The sequence below is a fragment of the Varroa destructor genome, unplaced genomic scaffold, assembly GCF_002443255.2.
Source record: "Varroa destructor unplaced genomic scaffold, Vdes_3.0 BEIS01000002.1, whole genome shotgun sequence".
Taxonomy (NCBI): domain Eukaryota; kingdom Metazoa; phylum Arthropoda; class Arachnida; order Mesostigmata; family Varroidae; genus Varroa; species Varroa destructor.
In genome coordinates, this window is record NW_019211455.1 from 54,731,852 (window position 1) to 54,739,976 (window position 8,125).

General features: G+C 39.4%; 1 long non-coding RNA gene across 1 annotated transcript; it reads left to right on the top strand.

Moving 5' to 3' along the window:
- The first annotated feature begins 396 nt into the window (after positions 1 to 396).
- Positions 397 to 3,527, top strand: LOC147758012 (uncharacterized). The gene is made up of 4 exons (XR_015322308.1): positions 397 to 524; positions 1,237 to 1,325; positions 2,773 to 2,915; positions 3,304 to 3,527. It is a non-coding gene; the product is annotated as an uncharacterized LOC147758012 (long non-coding RNA).
- Positions 3,528 to 8,125: the final 4,598 nt, after the last annotated feature.

Sequence of the window (8,125 nt, forward strand, 5' to 3'; positions counted from 1 at the left end):
CCTACAGTTCATTAGCCAGAACTCCACAGTGTTTTCGGCTATGCACGTTGAATTAATTATGCGCCTCAATGATCTCGGCTAACCAGTAGCCCAAATAGAGCTCCAGCCCCTTTACGTATTGATACAAATGTCTACGAAGTTCCTAACCAGCGAATCAGTAGGTGTTCAGTTTGGGGTGAGGGGCGACAAAATTTATCACAGCATAAAATCATTGGTGGTTGTTTTACTATAGTACAACCCTCAGACTAGGCTATCTATGTATTTTTGAAGATGTTTTGTCAAAAACAAAGCTAGTCATTCTGGCTAAGTTGACCGTTGACTATGAATTTTATCTGACCTATAAATTTACGCTAATTTTTTCTAGCTTAGCCAATCGTTGATTCGTTAGCAACGAAACTTCAGACTAGTTAGTGGCATACCGTCTCGACGCCGGCTCAAGTTTTCCAAAGAACCGATACTATATACACGTAACTCATGCACTTGGTAACATACGTCAGCACGTCACCGAACAAAATGGAAAGAGGGTAAGAGCAGACGACATGAAATTTCACAGCGCATGAAATTATGATTCTGTAAGGCTTAGCCTATACCATTTCCGTTACGAAAAAGTATAGCAAGCTAGAAAACTTTCGAGAATACAAATTGAAAAACCGCGCGAAATAGCTCAGACGAGCAAGTAGAATATTATAGCATCATATAAACCTTCTTTGCTTAGAGATAGCAATCCTCAACGAAACGTAGCATCTTTTTTTCTTGCTTTCTGAGACTGGATTTAAACAGAAACAGATATTTAAAAAAAAGTCTTTGCTTGGGTTATACGTACAATTTCTATCAGTCATAATTATTTCATCAACAGCAGTTACATCTTCAATTTAAGAACTCGCCCATTCACCAGTCATTTTTAAAGTAGTTCTACCGTACTGTACAAACAGCCGTTGCGTCAAGCAGTATTTGTAGGTGCAGAAAGTCGCTTAATTTCAGCGCACACAAAAAAAAATGTTAGCGGAAGTAAATTTCGTGCTAATAATAGGTCAAAGGAGCGAAAAATGCCAAGAGTCAAAATTCCTGACAGGTCCAAAAAGCTGTAAAAAGGCGCAAAAAATTTCAAACGGATCAGCCGTCGAAGCTGTTACGACGCTTTGCGCAGCGTAAAATCATTAGATAATAACCGATCTCTAAATTCTAGAAACAACGCACTATTTATCGCCATAAAGAGCTTGTTGTACTTCTCTACAGGGACTTTTCGAAACGGACCAGAAGTTGCGGATGAGCGCATGTCCGCTCCAACAAACAGCCCGCAGAAGGTCAACTCGAATGTGCACCTTGTATGTATAACGCTTGGTCTCCTAACATAATCGGGTATAATCTTCGGATAGGGACATAAAATGATCATATGAAATGAGAGACAGTAAGTACGTGGAATAATTTTGTGTCAAGAACTTGTAACTTTGCAATAACGAAAGCAAAGTTGAGCTGTAATTAAGGCCAGACGTATCTCACAGAGAAGATTTATATTTCAGACAGGGTGCTCTTCGAATGTACGGGTGAAGAACGTAATACGAAGAACTCGAAAGATGATACCACATGTAGATTTATTCGCGCTTAAATTAGGAAAGACTTTTATTCGAGTTACTTCTTCGAATAATCACGTAGTTTTGACTTTAACTGCAAGGGCGAAGTTTTCCGTTTTCATAGAAAATGCTGATCCTTTTTAGTTGGATTAGTTAGAGAACGTCGCCCATACGAACTAAAATATGTCTATTTATAAGATACCTCGCGTGACAGCGGCTTCATTGAAGTCCCAGCGGAATCCAGGAAGTTCAAAATGCCCTCTTATTACGAAGCTTTCCACTTGTCTACTATAGCGCATAGTGTAAAAGAAGATTAAAGGTTGTATAACAAAGACTACTAAAAATGTAGGTGTACCCACACGCACCGCCAACAAAAGTAACAGCTAACAAGAAATATTCGAGAAACATTTTGTTAAGAGTAGATCTAACATTTGTTCCTATTAATTCATCTCCGTCGATTTTTCCTCTTACGGTCAATAGCCATTGCGACCGAGCCGTGACGCATGTATCATGATACACTTTCACATGCTCTATATTGATTCGTTTGCATATGCCAATTCGTATTCGACTTTGCGTATATCATAACAGCATTTATGCCCAGCTGGGTCAGCGGGGTTTAATAAAAGCCCGGTTTCGCTTTCGCGCTCCGCCTCACGAATGCTTATTGGCGCTTATCCGTCCAAGCACCAATGTTCTGTCATTAGCTAATTTAACTGTCAGGAATTGTCGAGGTTTCTTGTCAGAGAGGAATCGAAGGCGACTTGTCACTTCATGTTTGACACAATTGAAGAACGAACGCTATCGACAAAATTTATTGTTTCTTTTTCAAAAAGCCCCTGTCTATCTTCTATAATATTTCATGTGTATCTGAAGTCTTTCTGAACAATCTGTGATACGGTAGTCCTGCTCATATAAATTTTTTTGTCAGCGGAAAGGAATGATCGTAAAAAATGCCTTTTTGCCCGGCTTCGAGTAATTTAAAAATCTCTACTGTTCTTGTCTCCCATGGTTTTTGTGTTAAGCTGGGCTGGAACCTGTTTTTGGCTTTTTGGCAATCGTATACTCGTCTACGGTGTCGTACATGGTCAATTTGGCGGTTTCTGATCTCGGTGGGGATTCGTCTAACGTGACGAGTTTTAGTAACAGCAGATCTGCGCCGGAATTTCGAAAATAACGCACGTTTCTTTTGCTACGGTTACAGAATCGCTTACGGCTTGCTTGAAAAGAGTTTCCATCTAGCGATATTTTTTTCGAATGAATAAATTCATGAAATGGAAAAGGATCAGCTAAAAAAATCTTAAATTCAGTCCGGTCGTTCTGCTCGTTCGCTCACTGGAGGCTTCCGTAAGTGCTTCCTAAATAATCCCCCAAGTTTTACCTTGGTACTTCAGTTAAGCATTGCTTGCCTTAGACAGCTGGCTCTCATTATGAAGCGAAGTGTGTCTAAGACCGATTTTTAGCCTAGACTACCACGTATCCTTAAGTTTAATAAACAAACACGCTCGAACGCGGAAACTTTTGTAGCATAATTAAGATTTCGCTGTTTAGTCAACCAATCTAACAGATGAAGTTATCACTGTTGTTATTTGATATGTCTACGTGCTCATAATAAACATGACTGAAATGGATATGAGAGCGAGTTAGGCCGAACCCTGTCCTGATCAATAACAGTCGATGAGGGCTAGATGACCAGTATACGTTGCTGCAATCGGTAAAAAGAGCTTTTTTCCAGAAAAAAAGGAGAAAACATCTGATCAAATCATCGATTCTGTCAGCCCGTTATCAGCATAGAAATACTAGACCCTTGCGAGTTCTTTATGCACTACTAGCAGTGGACATCAAACGGAAGATAATAAACTGGCTGAGAATAAAACAGCCCCTTGTGCTATTTACCCCCCATTTGTTCTATGCATCTAACAGATAGTGGAATTGATAACAACAGCACCACTGGCTAGCTACAACATCATCCTACCACTTCACTTTCCGCTTAGGTCCATATGCGGGCCTGAAAACGGGGCCGGCCAGGATCAGCTTGTCACTTGAGAATTCTGGGACTATAAAGGCAGGAATAATAGTAGCTACTGTTACTACAGCCAGTAAAACGTTTTGACAACCAGGTTAGCTAGTGCTCGAGCTTCCAGCACTAAGATATAATACCATTAAAATCCGCTGGCACAGCTGAAACCGACTACTGTTGTTAAAGGTGGAAGAAAGAATCCATCTTCGTACGAACGATATTCTCCCATATCCAATCAACCTATACCCAATTCCCATCTACGTTTAAAGGACTAATTTTTTTGCGAAAATAACAAGGCTGGATATCGCGGTTATAGCTACGCGTAAATTGAAGAAATATCAGGTAAAAACCTTGCCTATTTTAGAAGTAAGATATGTTACATTTAATTTTTAAAGTTCTGCGTATCATGACTCCTGCTCTTATATTGTTAGCGTACCCCGTATCGGCTTCTTGATAATTGAATATTTTTTTCGTGGTCTGTGACTAGGTATAGTCTTAACCCAACTACGATTTGTGGTTGTCAAACGGTAGTACTGTTCGTACATTTCTGACGTACAATTATTTAAAAAAACGTGTCGTGTTTTTCATCCGATTATTCCGTGTCTCAGTCAAAACAAGAACTTAGTGACGTTTTTTAGAAATAACTTGCGAGGTTCTTTCGTTCAGTGCTCGACTGTACAATGAGAGTCCTCCCATAGGACTGGTTGGAGCTGGCTTTTGAATGAAATACAATTAAAGCTGAGACAAACTGTAAGGATAGGGAACTTACCGGAACGGCTGCAAAATAACGCATTTATATAACTTCCTAGCTCGTACAAAGCAGCGAATTCATCTGTAATGGGGTTATTCACTTTAAGAGGTGTTAACATTTTCGAAGAAGTTTCGTTGGAAGTCAACTTAGAAATATATGCACCAATTAACAAACTGTACTCAACTTATCCCTCTCCTTAGCTTACCTCGGTACGTCGCCGTCATTTTGTTTGTTCAATGGATGCATTTACAGACAAGGAAAACGTTTGCCTAGGCATCTTTATTGCTCATTCTAAGAGGAATCAGCATTTTACTGACACATTCTCTTTATTTTTCCACTACCAGGTACGTATAGGCGGGGAGTACGATGTTATATATGCAGAAAAGTTTTTGTAGAGCCTGCAGCCGTCGCTTAGGAAGTTGCCTCTATCGTCAAAGCTATTGGCTCCACGGATGGATTAGCACTTCTCAGTTTATAAACACGTGTTTAACCTAAACCTTATCAAAGTTTACAGCTCACCTTATTCATACCTAGTAACAGCCGTAACAGCGATTGTCAACGGCCTAGTACTGCGTCTCGCCCAATGAATGTACACTTTATAATTTAATTGGGCCATTCCTCTTTGACTGGGACAAATTACTTAAAAAATCCGCTCCATCACGCGTTCGGAAGGACTTTTGCAATGAATATAATCACACTTAATGGGTAAACATGAATGATAAAGTACATCAAAACTATTATTATTACTATTATCTTAAGCATTTTGGTTTAATATAGCTTAAGCATCAATACACTGACAGTACCGCCCCATGGTGACCACTGTGACAGGAACAAGGTAAACTCTCATGCAAAATTCTGCGAGTTAAAGATCTTAATCATTGTTCTGGTTATATACAAGTAGTAAATAGGCGCCATATTTAATGTCTTTTGGTTTTGTTAGCCAAGTTTTGTCCGAGTATACAAAATTTATGACAGCTTTTCAGGTGTGCCTTAGCTACGGGCTATTTTAAAACTAAAACCAAAAAGAAAAGAGAGCCTTTCTAGAAAATGCTTCGTCAGCTCTCACGACTCAAGTAGATATTATTTTAAGTGGACGAATAGGCAGATCACTTCTCAAACAAAGGATCCATCGGATGCCCCTCTATGGTACATAACCGTGTTAATGGAGCAAAGTTGGTTGAAATTTACCTGCGGATTTAGCTTGAATACGAATTTCGTGTTTCGTCTAGATTGTATTATAGATTATATTGTCCAACTACACTAAAGCATTTGTCAAAGTGAAGCGACCCATTCGATTTCATCTGAATCAATGAAGAATACGTAACGGAATAGGTCTCCATAGCGAGCCATACAGATGTCTACTGCGCGTATTATTCAGTTTAATTTATCAATTATTTCGTGTTTGAAAGTAGCCTGGAAGGGGCATACTAGAACTCGTGTTACTGTCAATACGAGATTCGGTCCGAAGTCACAACAGTCGCCGTGGCTAGCATTTCTAATGCTATTTTCTCGGAGGGGCTAGGGTGTTATCGAAGAGCAACTTTTGAGAAATTTTGTACGTCCGCGAAATATTGTTGTACGGTATAGATGTTTAGACAGGTATATTTTGACTCTCGATTGCCGACGTCTGGATTTCGTACTTTTGCGTATACTGGAGTACTAGATCTCTTTCACGTATCCGAAACAATTTAATACGAACGCCTGCAGCTTCCCCTTGCCTCGACTGCTTCTCTTTGCACGACTGAACGATGAAGCCAAAAAGTGCCGTTCACGAGTAGACACTGTCCTTTGTAGGCTCTTTTAGCTGTGCTCACTCACTAATAACTGTGCCTACCAGATGTACAAATACGTCCTTGTTGAGCCTTTTCAAATGTCCTTCATATTGTTTCTGTTTTCGAGGAGTATGTCATCTTGATAGCCTCTGGCAACATGAATACCAGACAGAGGCGTATCTAAAATTTTCTGCCAATTTGAGCTATATCCCGAAAAATCCCTTAGCATTTTTGTAAATTGATCGAGAACCGCATGAGCATTGATGACAATATTACTGCAGCGGCTCGTATATCGATGCTGCGGCAATATCTAGTTCACTATTATACCCTACTTTTGCCTAACCTAATTTTCTAGATATTTTTAGCATTCTGAAAATGTGGTGATTGCAGCTTACCGAAATTTAGGTATATAAGCGTATAGCACTATTCAGTCTCTCACTATAGACGACAATATGTGTTAAGTCAGATTACATTATCTGTCCATATCCATCCATGTTTGAGTTACCTTTTTCATGTTATCTCGCAGGCGCCTGTCCTGATTTGGCGTAATGTGCTTTTGGTTTTGCTCTAAAACGCATACAAACGATCAACAAATATGAAAGTTCTCTTTAGAAACGAGCCGTCTAGCTTGTTTATGCCTATGCAAAATCTGGCCAATAGGACCCGTTCCGGCTAATAGTGCAGCTTACATTTAATGATTGAGGCCAATTCCGCCTTATAGGTCAATAACTAGATGTTAGATATAGAACTAGATAATAGACGGCTGGCTGTTCCACTAAGGATCCGCTAGGATCCTTAATGTTGTGTGATGTTTCAGCTGCGTTATAATGAACGGCTTGCCATGTCTGATTTTACTCTAGAAGTTCGCGGTCAACATTTATATGCTCACAACAGGCGTTAAGATCTTGCTGAGTAACATTCTCGATATAACAGCCATAGCATACCGATGAGCGCCATCTTTGTAATTGTATTTGCTGGGATTTACTTTGAAAGTGAACCAATATTTTTTTCGAGTATCGTTTACTTAATAATATGTCTAGGGGCTAATTCTTCGTTTGCATTTGACTCTTTTAAATTGGCGAGCTATAATAACTGCATCCGTTAATATGAAGTTAGGTTAAAGAAGATAAACGGATTTTTTTAACTTACTACCCACAAAATTAGTTCGTGCTTTTAGGTTTCTAGCAAGCTGTTTTGGATATTATCTCAGAGACTGGCATAGCTCATTTAGCGTTGCTTGTCCTACCCTCTGTATCTATTCGTATATTTTTATTTAGCAATGAAGTGATTCGAGACGCAAAACGAACATCCGCCAACCCCCATATAAGTAGAATCCACGTGTCAATCCGCGTCTCTGCCAGCCGTGGAGCAGCATACCCCCACGGTTAAATTTGGCGTAACAAACCCCTTTTCGAAACTGGAAGTCGCCGACGTTTCTCAATCCATAAGAACAAGTTGGAAAAACGCCAGATGCTCTGAAGTGCTTAGGTCACACCTAAGCTAATGTGAAAAGTCGTACTAAAAAACTAAATTTGCAGCTTCTTGTAAAACCAAAAAGCCAAAGCGAATGAAGCTAGTCCGATAAAATATTAGCAATCAAACGCTACTGGATAAGATGTAGTGTTTACACAGAAAAAAGCCTACACGGTCTTCTGCATCATCTCTAAGATAACATGATGTTGCTTGAATAAAAAAAATTCACCCTGATCATCTCGTTCAAATTACATCTTCGGAACGTTGCGTAACAGACACCTATTGCCAGAAACCTTCTTAAACCTACTTTAAACCGCTGTTTATCAGATAGGTACCGCGCTGCGAACTGAGTAATTATATTCATAAAATTATCTGATTCGGTCTCGCTACTGCTATTATATTATGCTTTTCATAAATATCTCTAAAGTTAGAATGGAATATAGTTATTTGGGTCGCGACTAACTAGTAGTGGTGGTGCACTTAACTAAAAAACATTTAATGTAACGCATACGCTAGGTTGTATAGAGAAACCCGTTCCTAA